Source organism: Phaethon aethereus, assembly GCF_964289735.1.
Source record: "Phaethon aethereus genome assembly, chromosome: 12".
Taxonomy (NCBI): domain Eukaryota; kingdom Metazoa; phylum Chordata; class Aves; order Phaethontiformes; family Phaethontidae; genus Phaethon; species Phaethon aethereus.
The window spans coordinates 6,262,428-6,280,799 of NC_138588.1; positions in this window are offsets into that span (position 1 = coordinate 6,262,428).

An 18,372-nucleotide genomic window follows, 5' to 3' on the forward strand; every position below is an offset into this window, starting at 1 on the left:
TAACTGAAATTGTCTCTTCTGCTGACCGGGCCTGTAGCGATGTCAATGGCAGTGTGGGGAGCACCTCACTTGGCCCCAATTTTTTGTGAATTCATCTGTGGGAAAGACTGCAGTATCTTTACAGCTTCTTCCCTGCTATCCTGGACTTTTCTTTATACATTTGTCTCCTGGAGAGCCAGCTAAATCCCATTTTCCCAGACTGGCAGGGTTAGGTTTGCATTCAAAAAAAGGGCCAAACACCAGCAAAGGTCAGAATCTGGGATTAACTGGCCATCGTGGAATGGACTCTGAATAGTTGGTTGCAAAAGTTGTGCTTACCTTTCCTCCTGGGTACCTCTTAAAATCTTAAACGCCTCTTAAAATCTCTCTCATTGCTTTCTCATACATTGGTGAGAAGTTTGGCTTTTTTTTTTTTTTTTAGATTATTTGAATTAAAGCTGTCCCCATTTTCTTGCGGTGTCACTGACAAATATCCATGTACAGTTTGAGAACATGACCAGTTTCACTCAATATTTGGCCCCCAAAATACCTTATTGGCTGATGCCACTGAAATCTTTGCCCATTAAATGTTGCTGGATCAGGATTTCACATATGATTCCTAGCATTCATCTTTTATCTCTAGTCCTTAAAGAAAATGGGCAACTAAAAGTTTCACTGTGAATATTGCCACCCTTTCTGTGTTAGCATGGCTTTTCTGGTGCTTGAGTTGTGCCAAAGACACTCAAGGACTTCAGCTGAGTTATGGAGTGACATGGACCTAAGCAGTCTGCACAGGTGAGGCCAAAATTTTGGCTACTTTGCACGTATGTCAGGGCACATGGGTGCATGCAGGTATGTATTACTGTGAACGTCTTCTGTGCTTCTAATTATAGAGTTGCTGACATGATTTGCTCTGAGTCGTGATCTGCAGAGTGTCAGCTGGGAGACCATTTTCTTTTGGAAATGAAACAGAACAAAATAAATGCATTTAGTCTTTTCACTAAATTCTGGGATGTAAAGCAGGTTTCCCCAGCAAGAATGAGAAGAAGCTGTGCTCATTCTAGCAGCAAAGACTTAAAGAAAATGGCAATTGCTCTTAGTGGGGTTTGAGCATGGTGCTTATTAATCTGAATTTACATTTCTTCTGTTGAAACAGGGGGTTTACAAAGTGATCTGAATTAACATGAGCTGACAGTTGCTGTGCTTACAGACCTTCAACACACTGTGTACAGGGGAAATCGTTTCCTTCCCAGTCTTTGACATTCTCTGTTCAGAAGATTTTTTATTTTAACCCCAGTCCTAATTGCCCTTCAGTATCAAAATTAATTGTGTTTTCTGCTAAAAGGCCAGTGCAGTTTAAGGTTACTCCAGGGTCCCAGCAGCCGATGCATCTTCTGTAAATGGCTTGATTGCCGTCTGTGGAGAGGAGTGCTGGGAGAGATTTGCTTGACCGAGGCTATACATTACAGTCCAATTAGTGTGAAGATCACTACATGAGTCTTTAACTTTATCTAGTAACTGTCGGAATCTCTAATGCTGAGAGGGGAGCGAGGAAGAGGGATGCAGAGCCCACCTGGGCGGCCACACAGAGACCGCGCAGCTTTCCCGGCTCCCCTCCAACCGTCTTGCAGGCAGCAGAGGGAGCAGCTGGAGGATGGAAATAGTGAGCTGCACTTCTCATCCTAGACATACCGAGACAAATATCCCTTTTTTTCTCCCCTTTATTTCTCTGCTGCTTTACTGACATATTAGTGTATGGTTTTGATTTTTAATTTTTTTTTTCCCTTCTTGAGACTGCTCATCTGAAGTCTGGATTCATTTAATGTAACCTGAGGCAATGGGCTGAAATGGATGGGAATCTGCTAGCCCTGGGTCCTCTGGGCTAATGGAGAAAGATGAACACATCCAGGAAACGAATGAAATTCCCACAATGATCTTCAGAGCTGGTTTCCTCCTGGCGCTGTTCCTCTGTCCTACAGCCAGATCTCTGAACTCAGGTGTTTCATTTAAGTATTCAAAAGCGAGCAAGAGTTAGACTTTTCACTGTTCTGTGTAAAAGCTCAGGAGCTCCTGTTTGGCTCATGGTAAAGTCAAGCAAAAATATAATTCCTCAGCAGAAAGGCCAATTCTAACATTAAATGTATTTTGCAGATCATAGAGTAGATCTAGAAGACAGGTACTACAAGTAATCTCCTGTAAGCTAGAAATTACTCGCCTTTTGATCTGCAAGGATGACTATAGGTTGTGATTTACAAGTATAATAACTATGAATGGTCATCAGCTGAAATCATCTCAGTGTAGTCTTGAAGGGAAAGTGGCCTTATAGCCCACATCAAACACACACTGCGCAAACACTGGCACACAAATGTACTGAAAAATGGGTCTAAAATATTTCAACCCTACAGTTATGCTCATACAACTTTAGCCACAACATACATAATCCTGGCCTCTATATTGTTGTCAATGGTTGTTACAAAAAAAACCTGATGAAACACCAGGTTCTGCCTTATCAGAGGCATCTGGAACATCTGGAATTAATTTTTGGTTGGTTTGTGCCCCAAGTCATTAGGCTTCTTGTCTGCAGTATCTAGGCCTCATTTCTTCCAAAATGTCTTCTAAAAGTAGATGGAACAACTAGTATTAAACAAGACTATTAAGAAATTTTGAAAAAGTTTGAAAGCTCGTGAAAAATAGAATGTAAAGTCCCTGACATTTTTCACATCTCCACCCTTGATTTTTCAGCTAATTTTAATGCTTAATGTCTTATTTTCTGAGTCAGTCTCCAAACCATGAAATGAAGAGGCAGCTGCAAAAGTGGGAAAAACATGGGGAGAAAAACTTGTTATTTGACACTATCTCACAGAAGTTCCAAAAACAGTGAACTTTCTGTAACAACTCCACTTCTCATTACAATCTCATTTGACACTGGAGCAATTATGATTAAAACAACAACAAAAAAAATCTACATCAGTATTTCAGCAGTTGGGAGATTACATGGCAGCATAATATGTTAGACAGCACACCCCATCTTTAATTCCTTTTTTTTTGGCATGTTAAAAATATTAGTGGCATTAATGCAGTTATGGTATCCATCAAACTAGTTCTCTGCTCTTCTCACTTCTGTGCACTGCAGAAGCAGTTGTCTTCTCCTTCAGTATCTGGGACACAGCCATAGACCTCAATCATTCTTTTCAGTCCTGTTTTACTTGCTGGATTCACATATTTAGGATTCCGCTCACCAGCAGTTTTTCTACACGGTTCACAACAGATCTTGTGTCAATGTGCAGCGTCATGTTTGCACAACTCAGAGAGAAGGGAGTCTTTCCCAGAGGCATTTTGGATTAAATAAGGCTGGTAATGGGATGAGAGCTGAGTCTCTCATCCACTGTTCTTCTAAAGGTTCTTAAAATGACAGTGAACTGAAACTCTACTTCAACTAGCTCAAGCAGAGTAACCATACTGAACCGCAGTTTTCTCCTGTGGTAAATAAAGTTGTGGCTTGCTCAAGGTAGAAGCAACTAACATTTACCTTACTAGAACTTATGAAATTAAATATTCAAGCAGAAATAATATTGCAAAGCATAATTATCCTATAAGATTCCCCATCACAAAATACTATGGGATGAATTAAAGGAAAAAATTATTTGGGAGAGGGGTAACAAACTAATGAGGTGGACATCTTGCCTGTCAGATATATACAAACTGTGGCTAAACTCTGCGGTATTCAAATTAATAGCAGTTAACTTGCTGCTGTTTGGGTTTCCCATCACCTACCCCTCATTACGGCTGCGTGCAGAGAAAATTAACTGCCACAGAAGATAGCAAGGAAACATGTTTCAAAGCAATATAAAATGCTATTTCTAGGGGTCAAGGTAAGCAGGAATGTAAGGCTGTGAAAGAAACTTCCCTGCTTGTAAGGTCCTTTCAGAATTGGTCACAAATGGATTTCTTGCTCCTTTTTGGAATATCCTGAACCAGCTAGTCTCAGATACGGGACACTGAAGCTTGGGGATTTTATTGTGATCACCCATGTGATGAGCACAGAAATAATAATTAAAAATTGCTCTAATTTAACACTTATTTGTGGCTGCGGCATTTCCAACCTCTCTGCCTTAACGGCTAGGAAGAAATACAAAGGAAAATTCTGCATGTCAGAAAGTTATGAAACAGAGGCAAAGTGGAGAGGAGATGGAAATATAAAGTCAAAATGAAACCCTCCATCTTTCTGTCAAACTGAAACAATAAATAATAATGGCATCTTGCATTTATATAGTGGTTTTCATCCAGAAAGCCTGGAAAGCTCTTTGGAAACTTTACAAACTACTGTGGAGGAATAGGAATGATTTCATACAGTGATCTATTGAAGGCTCCCACTTCTGCAAGCAGTTACAGTCTACAGCAACATTATGTCTCAGGCTGGGACAGGTAGAGACTGATCCTGAGAGATATTGGACAGATCTGTAGTTAGAGTAAATCTTCAAGTCCTGTGGGAATTTACACTGATGACAGTTATTGTTTCTCATGATCAGGCACTTGGTAAAGAAATAAAAGTACAGATAGATGAAATAGCTCCTCATCCCAGTCTGTGAAGTGTGGCAACAGCAGCTAGAGCTTTACAATTAAAACCCCTGCTGATTTATCAATCGTGGGATGCTAAACATATTAGCTTTAGAGAGCCATGTCCTCTGTCCAGATGTTCTGCATTGTTATATGGCTAACAACCTTTCTTTCTTATTTTAACCTCTGTGTGTATATAGAAAAGGGTGTTTTAAGAGCTAGTTGACAACAGCATAAAGCTCCTGGGTTTACATCTCTGCCACGTTCAATTGGCAGTCAAAGCACAGAAGAAAAAACAAAGAATGAATAATTGGTAAGCTGAGGAAACTTGATTAAGCTTTCCGTTTCTATCATATGTTTCACTTAAAAAAATCACACCAGATACTCAAGAAGTCTGTTGGATATTAAGAGATGGCATAGATTTCCAGATCCTCGATGGAGGAAAATTCTTGCTGATTTTCATGGTCTTTTTGTTCCAAGAAGGATCACATAATTTTGGCTCTTGAATAATATTTCTATAACTAACAGTCAGCTCGGGAATTCCCTGTGTGGGAAAGTAATTCTCTATCAGCTGGCACAATGTATTTCTGTACTGGAGTACCACTTTTAAAGCATCCATCCAGAACCTCCTAATGGTGGCAGCAAAAGGAACATGAATGAATCTGAGAAAAAACAGTTCTGGGAACAACTGAATTAAGAAATTGCCTTCAGATTTGTGTGGTCTTGCTGGCAGGAGGGGATGCAGCCCAAGCAATTGCTCGTGATGCCTGTCCATGACTCCTCACCACTTGAAATAGCTTTGCTCATTCCAGTAGTGCCTGGGATGCAACTGGAGTTTGACACAGGCAGGTGCTCTGCTTTAGCAGCCTCCGTAATCCTCCATTCAGCATTCCAGAACAGTATCTGGAAAGTTCCCCTGCTCCCTTTCTGTCCCCATCCATGCTAGTCCATCTGCCATGAGACCAATATTTGTGATGTCCAGCCCAACTGACACTTCTTAACACTGCCAAGGCTAACAAGTGGGACCACGATGCTGTTTCTAGTCTTTTTTACCCAACCTTGGCCAATGTGTTTTGGGCAGATGGGGAAGAGGAGAAGGAACACACACCTCCTTAACTAGTGACCAGAGAAATGATTAAACATGATAAAGCTTTAATTATCAGCCTCTCCTATCAACACTTGGCAAAACCAGAGCATAAATATGCATCCCAAGAAAGGAATATTTGTAGCCCGCTGTTGAACCCAAGGCGTCTCTCCATACTACAGCTAAGAAATAGTTCTCTCCTCTGTGGGGGGGTTTAGCACCAAATGAAGGTGAGACAGGGACAGTGCCTCTGCACTTATTTAAACTGTTTTCAGTACTAAGTGTTCTGTAAGAATAGGAAATCATGGAAAGATGTCTGGAGGCTTCTCAATATCAGTGGTTTTTAGGCTTTTAGGAATGTATTTCTATGTCCTCTAAGGTTTTCTTAAGTCACAGGAGTCTCTTGAGAGACTGGAAATTTAAAATCAGAGCTGCAAATTCAGTCTCTGGACCAATAATTCCCATTTACATCATGAGACACTCAAGAAAATCCTCACAGCTACATTTTGTTACAAGCATGAGCTATTTATCCATTCTGATTGACATCCTAAATTTTGCACACTAAATAATGGGATCTCTGGCTTCACAAAAGTACCATTCTTCCCAGATGGTAGAAACAGTGTTGGATATTAAAAAACCCACTTTTTTGTCAAATCAGTAATTTCAAGGTTACATTACATTATTTTGAATTTCTCACTGGTGGTGTTACTGGTCTTCCAGGTGGTTCCTGGGGAAGCTCAGATAGTTCGTTATGCAAAAGCTAATTTGGTGGTAGAATATAGGTTGATATGTCCAAAGGCACACAGGGTTGTGATAGGACAAACATTTGTCAAAAGTAAGGGAAAGTCAGTGCTTACTTCTTCACGCTTTTGAAAACCTCCTGCTGTTTTTACTTCTTGAACATGAGAAGGAGGTTGGCCAGAGCAGCTATTACGGGCTACTTATAACAAATGCTTCATATTGCTGGTGACTGGGAGCCCCCAAGAGTTCTTGTCCCACATTTCGCCTGGCAATTAAATAGGCCGAGATACAGTTTGCACCCCATATTCTCTGTGTTGAAGGCAGTAGGTTTCTTCATTTTTAGCCTAACTCTTCTGTCACCTTCACCAGTTTTACATTATTTATGTTAACTCCATGGCCTAGGGGTGGGAGGGAGAGGGGAATTATTCCTAATTTACTGAAAGTGAGAGAAGAATCAGTCACTTCTTTCTTTAAATTTTTGTGGAGGATTGTTAATCAAAGTTAAAACAAATCTGTGTTCCAACGCAGAAGTGGGCGAGGAAATGTGTGCCTAACACATATGCACTCTGGGGCTCCTGCAGAAGGAAACAGAGTTCTGGAAACTGTTGTGAGAAAAACATTAAAGACACCAGACTCGATGTCAAGCTGTAGACTGGAAATGAGGCTTCGGACAATATCTAGCTATGTTTGAACCTGCTTGAAGAGTTGCATTTCATTCTCCATGCTGGAATGCACGACGTAAATTTTCTCCCTTTCTTATTTGCCTCATGTTTGAGAAGAGCCTGGCTTGACGTTGACTTAAAGTAGGAGCCAGGCAGAGAATACATCAGGTATTCGACCTGCAGGCCTATGAAATGCAGTGTCATCATAACCCAAAGGGCGTATCATTAGTCACTGAAGGAAGGAAGTGCAAGCATGCCTGGAGAAATCAATAGAAGGTCCTTGTCTAGTAACACGAAGAGAACAGCACCGATGTTTATGTCTTTGCCCTTCACATACTTTGCTCTTCCTTCCTCTCCAGTCACCTTTCGTCTGTATCCAGAATTTCATTTTTCTGATTCCTGAGTATAAATGGATGAACGTAGTACACGGAGACTCAGGCTGCTATCCAGTCTTTTCTCAGGAAAAAAAAAAAAATCCATCAGGCCCAGTGTTTCTGTATGGTGGTTATCTGATTTGGCTCCTGCTAACTAAAAACATATGCAACTGGTTATCTCCATCAACACAGTTTAATTCAGCTCTGGTCGGTATTACTGTGTTTTTCTGCAACTGATGTCTCTTAGTGCCATGGGTGAACTGTTACTGTTAAAATCATGTTTAAATATGAAGATCAAACAAATGGTCCAAAGGTTTCTAGCATCTAAAGATTCATTAAGCAATACAAAAATACTTTGCCATGTTTTAATTAAACCTAATAATTCTTACCCAGAATATCATGCTTTCAATATACGAGGAACCAGATTAATACGAGATTTTAGAATTTTGCTAGAATATGGGATAGTAATTTGAAATTGTCAAGACTCCTTTTATTTTCCTAGCCCCTCACTTGACATGTTTTTTCACTTTTGTACCTCAGTTTTCCCATCCATAAAATGAGCAAAACAGTAGTAATGGGCATCCTAGGGAAACTACAAAGCACCACTGATTACTGTCAGGAAAATGCTCTGAAATTATTCAGCTGTATTCATAGCAAAAACCCAATGAATTAACAAAATATGTTGAGGCAATGCACATTTGGCGGCTTCCATGAGGAAACTGTGAAGTGTTATGAATAATGTGGTTCGTTGGTGGCTGTTTGTTCTAACAATCCCAATTCATATGTTACATGAAGGCAAAGAAACCTTTTTATACTCAGTTTGACCCTTCCTCACACTGCCCCTGATTTCTTTCCATTCTGGCCCTTGACAGAGTACAAAGTACACATCAAGGACAAGAATAACTTTTTAGACTAAGATAACATTTGTATTATTAGAAGAGGTTAGGGTGTGCCCGGGAGGGCCGGAGGTACATCTGCTGAATAGTCTAAAAGCTTTATTTATGGAAACATCCTTTTTAAGAACAGGGGAAAGGAGGAATATTGCTAATAATGTCACAATAACCTCCAAGATCCCAAATCACCCAAGCTGTGCATGTGCATACACGCCCCAGAAGGAAGCTTGTCTTAGTCTATAAAGCTCAGACCCTGGATCAGTTTTTCAGCTAGAGCAAATCAGCCTAAGTCTATGAAACCCGATAGAATAATGTCAGTTTACCCCAGCTGAGGACTGTGACAATGTCTCATTATTTCAGCCAGGAAAATCAGAAATACATTAAACGGTACTGCACACAGTCGCCTCCAATGGGAAGAAGCAAGATATCTTTCCTGACAAGTTTAAGAGCTTCTAACAGGTCTGTCTCTCTAGCCATTTACCTAACGACCCGATACCAGTGGAAAACACTGAAATCAAACTTTTCAAGATCAACTGAACTTCCCAGTGCTTCCCAAAGGAAGCCAAGAATCCTTTCGGCTGCTCTCAAGAAATTAAAAAAAACCCAAACCCACAACAATGAATACATTTTTGAACCTGCTTGTATGATTTAGGAACCAACATCTCTTTTCCCCCCCCCCCCCCCCCCAATCTTTACTTAGTTGAGCACTTAGCCTCGAGTCTGTTAACCACTTTTGTGAGACTTTTCACAGTTTGTGAGACTTGTCCCTCTGTAAGAGACAATCCAGGCTGCTAATCGTTATTCCCTGAAGATTTCTGAGAATATTACTGCTGCCCTACCAAAGCACAAATGGTACAAAACTAGAGTTGGCTGCTGTTCCCTATTTGGGGCATAAGAGTGCACTACAAAGGGGAAAAGGCCAGGTTGAGGCAAAAAAACAAAAGAAAGCAAAAAAACCCTCCCACTGAAACACCTTTGGGAAAGCCTGTCTTCAACTGCTCATCACGGCATGCTTTAAATAGCCTGCCCCCACATCTACCAGTTTTTGGTAGATGTTGCTCTAGCACCTAAAAGGAGTGAAGAGATGAAGTTCCAAATATTGGGATGTGGCCCTGGCCCCTCACCTGAGATCTGTCTTCCCAAAGGAGACTAAATTCATGATCCAGAAAGCTGAACGCCTTCCAGGTCTAAGGGAATTTGACTGCATCTCTTTGCTGACAGCTGAAAAAACTAAATTAATAAATAAATGAGACATCGTTTGGGAGGGTTTTTTGCATAGTATTTTATAGCCACGTAAAAATATTATAGTGAAATACAACTTTTCTCTCACAACAGAGTGTTTGGGCTGTCTCCTTTAAATATACACTCCAAACACACTGAGAGCTTTACATAGTTGAAATATAATTTTATTTTGAATAATATTATTTTTCATCACACATATGCCACCTTGGATTATTTTTAACCTAGTGATGTCACCATATAAGTGAGATCACTTTGCAGAACCTCCTACTGAGCAGTAGAGGTGAAGTGGCTCTGTAACAAATAGAAATTGAAACCCTCCTAACGGTATTCTATGAAGACAAAACCGAGATGCTCTTTGACACCTGCAGGACAGGGGTCATGCAAGTTTGTGAAAGAAAATACTTGTGTACGTCACTTAGGAGAAGAAATTCTTTATTCTAACGAATCTTACATTTCTTGTGGATATGTGAAGTATGCGTGTGTGTCCATTCCACAGACGGCCAACCCTTTAAGGACAACGATGTCATAACTCTGCTCGTATTTGACCATACCATAAAGACCCTCATGCTGATTGGAACTATGGAGAATAAGATTCCATATTGCCCACATACAATGTATCTCTCACATTTACATGTCAGTTTTATTAATAACTAGAATTTATTATGCTGTTTTAGGCATACTCTAAACACATTAACATCAATTGCCTTTGCCCCAAAGTATTTGCAGCTGGAAAGACAAATAGTGAATGAATTAACTGTTAAATCAAGTTGACCCCTGGATTTTTTAGTTTTCCAGCAAGTCCAAAAAATACAAATGTTTTATGGAGATTAAAATGTCTTTTAAGGATATATTTTCAGCATATCAAAAAAGAAAACAAAACCGTTTCAAGCCAAATGAGAGGTTTCTCTAGATACACACTGCACTATGTTCCAGTTGTGGTTTTAGCATATTTTAATGGTTTGACTTGAAAAAAAGAAAAAAAAAGAATAAAAAGAGAAAGAAAAGTGCAAACATGCCATCTTTGAAAAATTAATGTTGGAATAATCTATTTCTACTTTAAAAATAAGTGTTTGGCTTGGGATTTAGGATTGAATAACTGAGCTTAACTGGGACAAATTTTTCAAATTTCTTTTTTGGGTTCCATTTTCAAAAGTTCCTGCTAACACTTCTCCAAACTCAGCTATCTGTAGAAAAAAAGGGGGGAGAACCCTGTAGCCAAGTGATGAGGCTGCTCCGAGATTCATAGTTCAATGTTATTTGTTTGGTTGGAGGCTCTTTCTTTTTCTTTTAATAAACTATCCCCAAAAGCCTATCTACCTAATGAGTATTATCTGCTTAATTTCCTGCAGGCTTCGATGCAGAAGCAGGTCAGTTGGTTTAATTATCAGCTATGGAGACGTGAAGGAACTTGAAATTCGGTTGAAATATACAGTGGACTTTTTCCCTGGATTCCTTCGCATTAACAAAAATACCTATTCAAAGAACAGATTGACTCAGCTGTGACTTACAGAAAGATAAGATTCTGTGGCAGGAAAGTAATAATGCTATTATTGTCCACTGGACAGAGTATATTTGCACGGTGATTAGTGATGGCTAATATAGTGAAATGCTATAGGTAGGTAGGAATTTACCTTCTGACTATCAATTCTCTTTGGCTTTAAAATGTACCCCTGCTCCCTCTATCTATATCATGCTGTCGATTAAGCGCCAGACAGACCCAGAAATGCCTTATGAATTCTGGAGTCTTAAATCCATATGATACTATTCAGACGACGGACTCTCCCATCGCTGTGACAGAAAGGCACGCAACGCTTACTCCAGTGATTGGATCCCTCGCTGGGAGTTTTTTGGCACAGGAGGGAAAGCTTTTTCTTTTAGAATAGGCTTTTTATGTGTCCTAGATAAAGTGTGAGGAAGGCTAAATAAGCAATAGTAGGTTGCCATGCCTTCCAAGTTCACTTCTTTTTTTTTTCTTTCTTTTTTTTTTCTTTATAATTCTGGGAGTTATTATTGGCAAGTCTTTATTCAGAGATAGGCATGTAGAGGCAGCATTCATAAGGAAGGAAATCCAATTAATTTTGTTAGAAATCCAATAGTCTCTCAGTGAACACAGACTTCCACTACAAATCTGCAAGTTCATAGAGCCGTTGAGGCACTTGGAGCATCCTCACAGCTGAAAGACGGGGTTTGGGCTCGGTGTGGATAGAGTGATATCTGTAATATCCCATAGAAATCCACTGAGAACACTTAGGAAAGCACAATATCCTTTAAATGTAACCTTGATAATGAAAGGAAAGGGCTCCTGTTCCTAAATAAAAAACAACAAGCCCCGACAGGTCGGAATTGATACCAGCATTTGCTGCTGCCTGAAACTCCTGCAGTGCACTGAATGCTGCAAAAGGGTCTATTATTTTTAACTGTTGGATTATTGTCCATTTTTAAGGATTGGGGAATTTTCGGAGCAATAATTAATAATAATAAGAATAAAAAAAAGTTTAGTGTTATTGCAGACCTCTAGATAAAACCCCTAAAGGGCAGGGGTGAGCGAACAAAGGAAGCCAAAAGAAAAAAGCAGGTATCTGAGGCTCGTTTTGGAGAGAGCAGCTTAGAAACCCCTGAACTGAGGGTTCTTTATATATAGCACCACATTGAGTGACAAAATGGTAGCTGTCATAATGTGCCAGTTAACATGTCCAATATGAGCCGATCGTTTAGTGTCCCCTGGGATTAGAAGACAGAAACATGACAAAGAACAAAGAACTCGGATCAATAATGCTTGGGGAAATAAGACAGAGAAGGTTATTTACTCTGCATTGATCCGTTGCTGCAGTCGCGTAAACTTGGCCTGTTATTCTTTTGTTAACCTTTAAGCTTGAGTATACTCACAAGCAACTAGGGAGCCAACTAACAGGTGTAGATTAAGGATCGAAGGAGGTCATCGTACCTCTGTCACCACTAGGCACCCATGTAACAACATCCCTGAAGAAATTTAAACATCAATAGCTATAATAAGGGCAAATTTATCAAGCTTGGCCTACTTTTGCTGGGAGCCTGGCTGTGTCCAGTCAGTTTGCCCTTGCTAAAGCTCAATTGATTTGGACATTCTTTTACTAGAGTTGATTATCAATTGTGACACAACAAATTTGTTAGCTTCCAAGCACTGGAGTTGTTGTTGCCATTGGAGCCTCTGAAGTGAAAACACCTGGCCGTGCTCAAGTTTTACTCTTGCTGAGGAAATAAAAATAAATAAAAAGAAAAGAAAAGGGGAAGAAGAAGAGAAGAACAGAGAAGCCCTTTGGTGATCTCTCCATAGATGCTGGTTCCATTGGAGATACCTGCACGGTGCAGCTGGAACATCTGGATTGCCAGTTTTGGAAAATTAGCAGCATGAGGAAATATTAACTTGAAGGAAACTGTTTTCAGCGGGAAAAGTCCCGGCAGCTGTTAGCTATTCATTTTTCATGTTTTATGATTTGTCACCTAAGTCATATGGAATCATTCCTGTTCCCTGTATGGATGACAGACTTTCGAAACCAAGAAGTAATGAATACCGTATGATGGGCACCAATATTCTTTAAGCATGACTATTCAAAAGAAATAATCATTCTTGCTGAACTCCACAGAACTTGTTAAATGTAAAAATCCATTCACCGATGCTCAGGAGGTGTAGTTAATTAGACTAAGTGGACATTTTGTGTAGAAACATGATGGGATGGAATTTGTTTGTTTTAAATACTGACTCTGTTTTTTTCAGTTTAATAGTAAACGTTTCATGTTGTGCCAATAGTATTAGCAGTACATTAAAAATGTAATTCTGGAAATATTTATCTTATTTAGTTTACTTCAAAACCAAAAGGATTATTTAGCATCATTATAATAGCTTTTCTATTTTTCTGGATCAAAGTATATGCCTCTTGTCATGCTATAAAACATTTTGACTTGTGTACCATAGAATAAGATAAAACAATCAAATCATCTAAACTGAAAGTCACTTCTTAAAATTCTGAAAAGAAAAAGTTAATATTGTACAGTAGCCTCTCTAAACCAGACATTTTACCCAGAATTTTGGGATTAAATCGGTGGCCAGACTGAAGCATTTCCTTTGAGATTAATATTCTGGCTTTTGATCAACATGTTAGAATACCTGTGCAGGATGAACACCCGTATATCTCAAGTGCAGGGGCACAAAATCAGGTCACCATGAATGCAGGCCCTTGAAAATGAGTTGCATTTGCTTTTTTGCTGGTCAGCTATACACAGCCACATCCAGCACCCATTGCTACCCAATAGTTTAGATGAAAAAATTTATGGACATGGCTCTACTCCTCATTTACCAACCTGTCGTACTTTCGGTCACTGCTGGCACTCAGGCATTGACTGGCAAAGCTGTGGCTTAGCTCAGTGTTTTGCAACCCTGTATTACACTTCCTATTGCGGCTTGATTTCATATGGCAGAGATGTGGTTGCTTGGGCTATCCTTTGTCCTATGAATATGGCAATCAGAAAACTTCTAATTTACTTTAAGAACAGTTGCATCTTTCTTTTTGTTTATCTATAATTATGAGACACAAACAAGGAACCTACTGACAAAGGAAATCAGATCCTACTTCCCTCCGAGAGATGGGAATCTGTTGTTTGCATCTCTTCGCATGTAAAGATTCAGCTTGTGACCCTTGCCCCATCACCCGTAAGGGCAGTTTTTAAGAGCATTTAAGGCATTTAAGAGCATGGGAGGGAGAAGGTAGCAGCTTTTAGGGCATCAGAAATGACAGTAACGTGCACTGGAACCGTCTGCACAAGCAAAGTGCGTCGAGGCAGTTGTATTAGATCAATCTGTGCCAGGAGAGAAGCCACTGACAGTTTATTTCTGCGTTGGAGAACGAACTGCAAAGTGCACAGAGCTCATTAGGATAAATGGAGAATAGCTCGGTTTGGTCCTCACCAAAACTTTCTGCCAGGCAATGGCTATTCAGAGCTCTATGTGAAATGAGTTAGGGCTCTCTTAGCCCTGCCAGTATGATAAAAAACAGCACCCCTGTTAGCAATAATCAGCATCCTTGGCCGAGGGTCTATGGATTGAGTGAGCATGGAGAATGAATTACCCTCTTTCCACTAGATGTGGTCCCTCTAGGTCAGGGCTCAGGTGAGAGGAAAAAAGTGTTATGGAGCTGCTTTGATTTACAGTTGAGGACCTGGTCTTAATGGCTCAGTGGGGCTTTGAAGGTGCTTATACGCACTAGGAACTTGGGGAGCAGATCCGCCTTACAGTGGCAGAGACAGAGCCCACCTCACTGAAACGCTAAGGGGGCCGGACCCTGTTCTTTACCCTGCCCCATGGACCCTTTGGGGAGGGTGGGGTCATGGCACAGGACTTCGTCCCCTCCCAGGCACGCTGCAGCCACATGCAGTCCTCAGACTGCAGCTCTGAAGTTTCCAAACCCGCATGTGATGCTGCAGAGCGCTGTGCAAGCTGGGGGTGGGGAAGGAGGTCCCGAGGCCAAACTGGGGCTCAGTCATTCCTCAGGACTAAAGGGCAATTTTCCCCCAGGGCAAAATCTGGGCTACTCTAAGGAAACTGCCTTGATGCTTGCCTCCGTGGTGGACTGCTCCGAAGTAACGGGAAGTCAATGAGCAGAACTGGAGAGGCTGTGGGGTCAGGTCTTCCTCTAGCCAAAGAGCAAAAGCTCATTATAAAAACAGTATCAAGAGATACCGGAGGAGAAAATAAAAAAAATTTAAAAAGGAAGAGAGACATGGAATGGCACACAAGCAACACTCTATATGCCAAAAGGCATATGGGAAAAAGCTCCTATTCACCTTTCAAAAGCACTTAAACCCAAGCGTTAGTGTAAGCAAAATAAGCTTTTCAAAGTCGCGTGTGGAGCTAAAAACCCAAAGCACATGATGGTGCATTAAGACACCACATTTCCTGGTTGCATGCTTATGCTAGCATGCCTTCCTCACCCAGAGGCCTTGTCCACCCTGACCTGTTCCCTTGTAATGGCCAGTTGGCCGCTTGGCTCCTCTCCCAGTAGCCAGCGCTCTCCAAGCATGACATCGATCATTGCTGTAGTAAGGAAGATGGCACTTACCTGATGGGGTAGGCGGAAGCTCTCTCTCTTACCATATGCTGGGAATTGTCAGTGGCTGCTTGAAGCCAAGGCTGGCTTTTTCTCCTGCCAGGAAACAGGCCTTTTCCAAAGCCTGCCAAAAAGAAGAAAAAAAAAAAAGGGAAAAAAAAAAAAAAGAAAAAAAAAAGAAAAAAAGAAAAAAAAAAGAAAAAAAGTTTTTGCATATTACGTGTCACACTGAGCAGTTTTATAGCAGGCTGGGCAGCACCAGGAATTATAGATCCCCGTTTCCTTTGGCACTGGGGACAGACAGCAGACAGTGAAATAAGAGGCATGACAATGGCTAAAGGGAAAAAAAAATAAGGAAAGACAAAAGAAAGTGTTTATATTGATTCTCTCCAGAAATACAAGATCTGCCACAGCCAAGCACACTACTGAGTCATTAAAGCCAGCATCCTGACTCCAGGGGTGCTTCAGAGGAAGAGGAGGGGAGGAGGCAGGCTGCCAACTGTTCCATGTCCTTTGGAGAGAATCACCTTCCTGATCCCGGCCCGGCCGCGTCCTGGCACATAGCTCTTGACTGCTCAGAAACCGTTCTCAGCTCCAAAGACTCACCCCATTCCCCTTTTCACTTTTCAGGTTGGAAGGAGACTGGTGTCCATGTGTGTTCACCCCACTGCCCCAGACAGACTGACAGTGGGACCAGCCTCCTGGTCCTTTTTGATCCTGCACGGTGGACGAAAGCCAGCACGGACAACAGAGATGTTGATCCCCGATAAATGAGACCTGAAAATTGGATTCGCCCAAGGAAACTTTGGAAAGTGCTTCCCATTAGGTGACTTGGATGAGCATGGCTATGACATCTCACACCACAGCGTGAATTCGTTTCCTGCAGATGCCATCACAAATGCTGTGATAGTCCCCAAAACATCTGTCCCTCAAATGCTGAGACAATCCCCAGGCTTTCAGGAAAAAGTAGTTTTCTCAGTTGGGTCCAGAAGCTTTGATATGCCCCTGCTGGCAGTGGGCAGATGTGAATCCAAGAAAGGAGGACGAACATCTCTGTAAAGCATCTAGAGGTTGAAAAGAGAAAGGGATTGGGGAAAAGAAAGGAAGTAATCTCTTCCTGCGTCTGTGGCACAAATACTGGTGCTGCATCAGAAGAAATGGGTTTTGGAAACAAATCCCCTCCTTCTCTTTATAAATATCCCTTTTTTCCTTCTTTTTACCATTTTTTTTTACAGAAAAGGCAGAAAAAGAAAGCAGAAAAAAACCTGCTATCCAGACAGCGAAGAGATCTCCTTTGAATAACAAATCACAAAAAAAGTTTTTTTTTTCTTTCGCTGAGGGGGTGGAGTTGTAATGTTAGAAATTGAGGCCAAGGGATTACTTCACATTTTTTCTAAGGAATGAAATTTTTTAAAAAAAGAAGGGTCTATTTTGTATTACTCAGCAGTTCTTTTTTCTTATCCTTCTTCTATGGAAAGTTGTTGGGTTTTTCCCTAATGAAGTGTTTGTTACGCAGTCCTGCGCACTCACACATCCACACGCGCACACGCAAACGCAGGGCTCTTTATAAAGAGAAAATCAGGCTGGCGCTGCAAAAGTGCAGAGATCTTTTGCTAAAATGATCTCAAGGTCAGTTTTGGGGGTCTTTAGGTTTCTATATTCAATCCAACCACGTTTCATGTCTCTGCTTTGCTTGCTTAACTTACAAGAAACTTGGGCACGATTTTGCTTGTGTTGGCAGTTTTTAGGTGTGGATTCATGCAGGCTATTTACAAGATGCCAAGGGATGTCAAATCCTGAACATGTGTTTTTGTCCTACAGTCATTCTCTGACAGCAGAAATAGTCTGCAGCTTATCAGATCCATTTGCTGATATTTAACATCTTTTTTTCCCGACAAAGGTTTGGGGTGAGATGAATTTTAATGTTTCTCTGCACTGAAGCTGACAAAAAAAAAATCTTTATGCATCTAAGTTAGAAAATGGAGCTTTAAACTGTAAAGAAAAAAAAGCCAACTCTCTTATTTACAACATTTTTATTTTTCCTACATAAATACAATTCTTCTTGTTTTTTTAAAACACTCAAAGTATTTGTTAAACATTTTACGCAGTCAAGAGGTACAGCCATGTAGTCATAGATTGAGACACGCGTTTTTAGGGAAGGCAATGCATTTTAGTGTATATTCCTGATATAACTGACAACACACTAAAAAGTCACATTATAATTTTTTATGGGTTTATATTTAAACAAACTTGAACAAGATATAAAATTACATTTTGTCCTCTTTTAACATTATTTCTATAACAATCACACAAGAATAAAACTAATTTTTAACATGTAAAAATTGTGGTAAATTTATCAGGTAGAAATAACATTGTCTGAGCCTATAATTCCCAGAAATTTTAGCAACTAGTGAACTCCCAAAATTAAGGCTTTATAAAAATATATAGGTTCTCAAATACTAGAAAAAATACTTCAAAAAGAGGATGGAAACCTAAATAAACATTGATATAGATATAGCAGGTGAGGTAGTCATTTTGGGGAATATTTGCATACCATGAGCACACATACAAGTGCATTTAATTTTACAGGCAAAAATTGCTAACCAAAAGGGGGATATTCATGAATCTGAGTTATAATAACTGCTTGAACTATGTCTGCTATGTGGGGCACCTTTTAAATTCACAGTGCCATATACATGTTTTCATACCACAGTAGATTTGTCATCCCGGTTTTCTGCAGACATCGTTCTATTTGGAGAT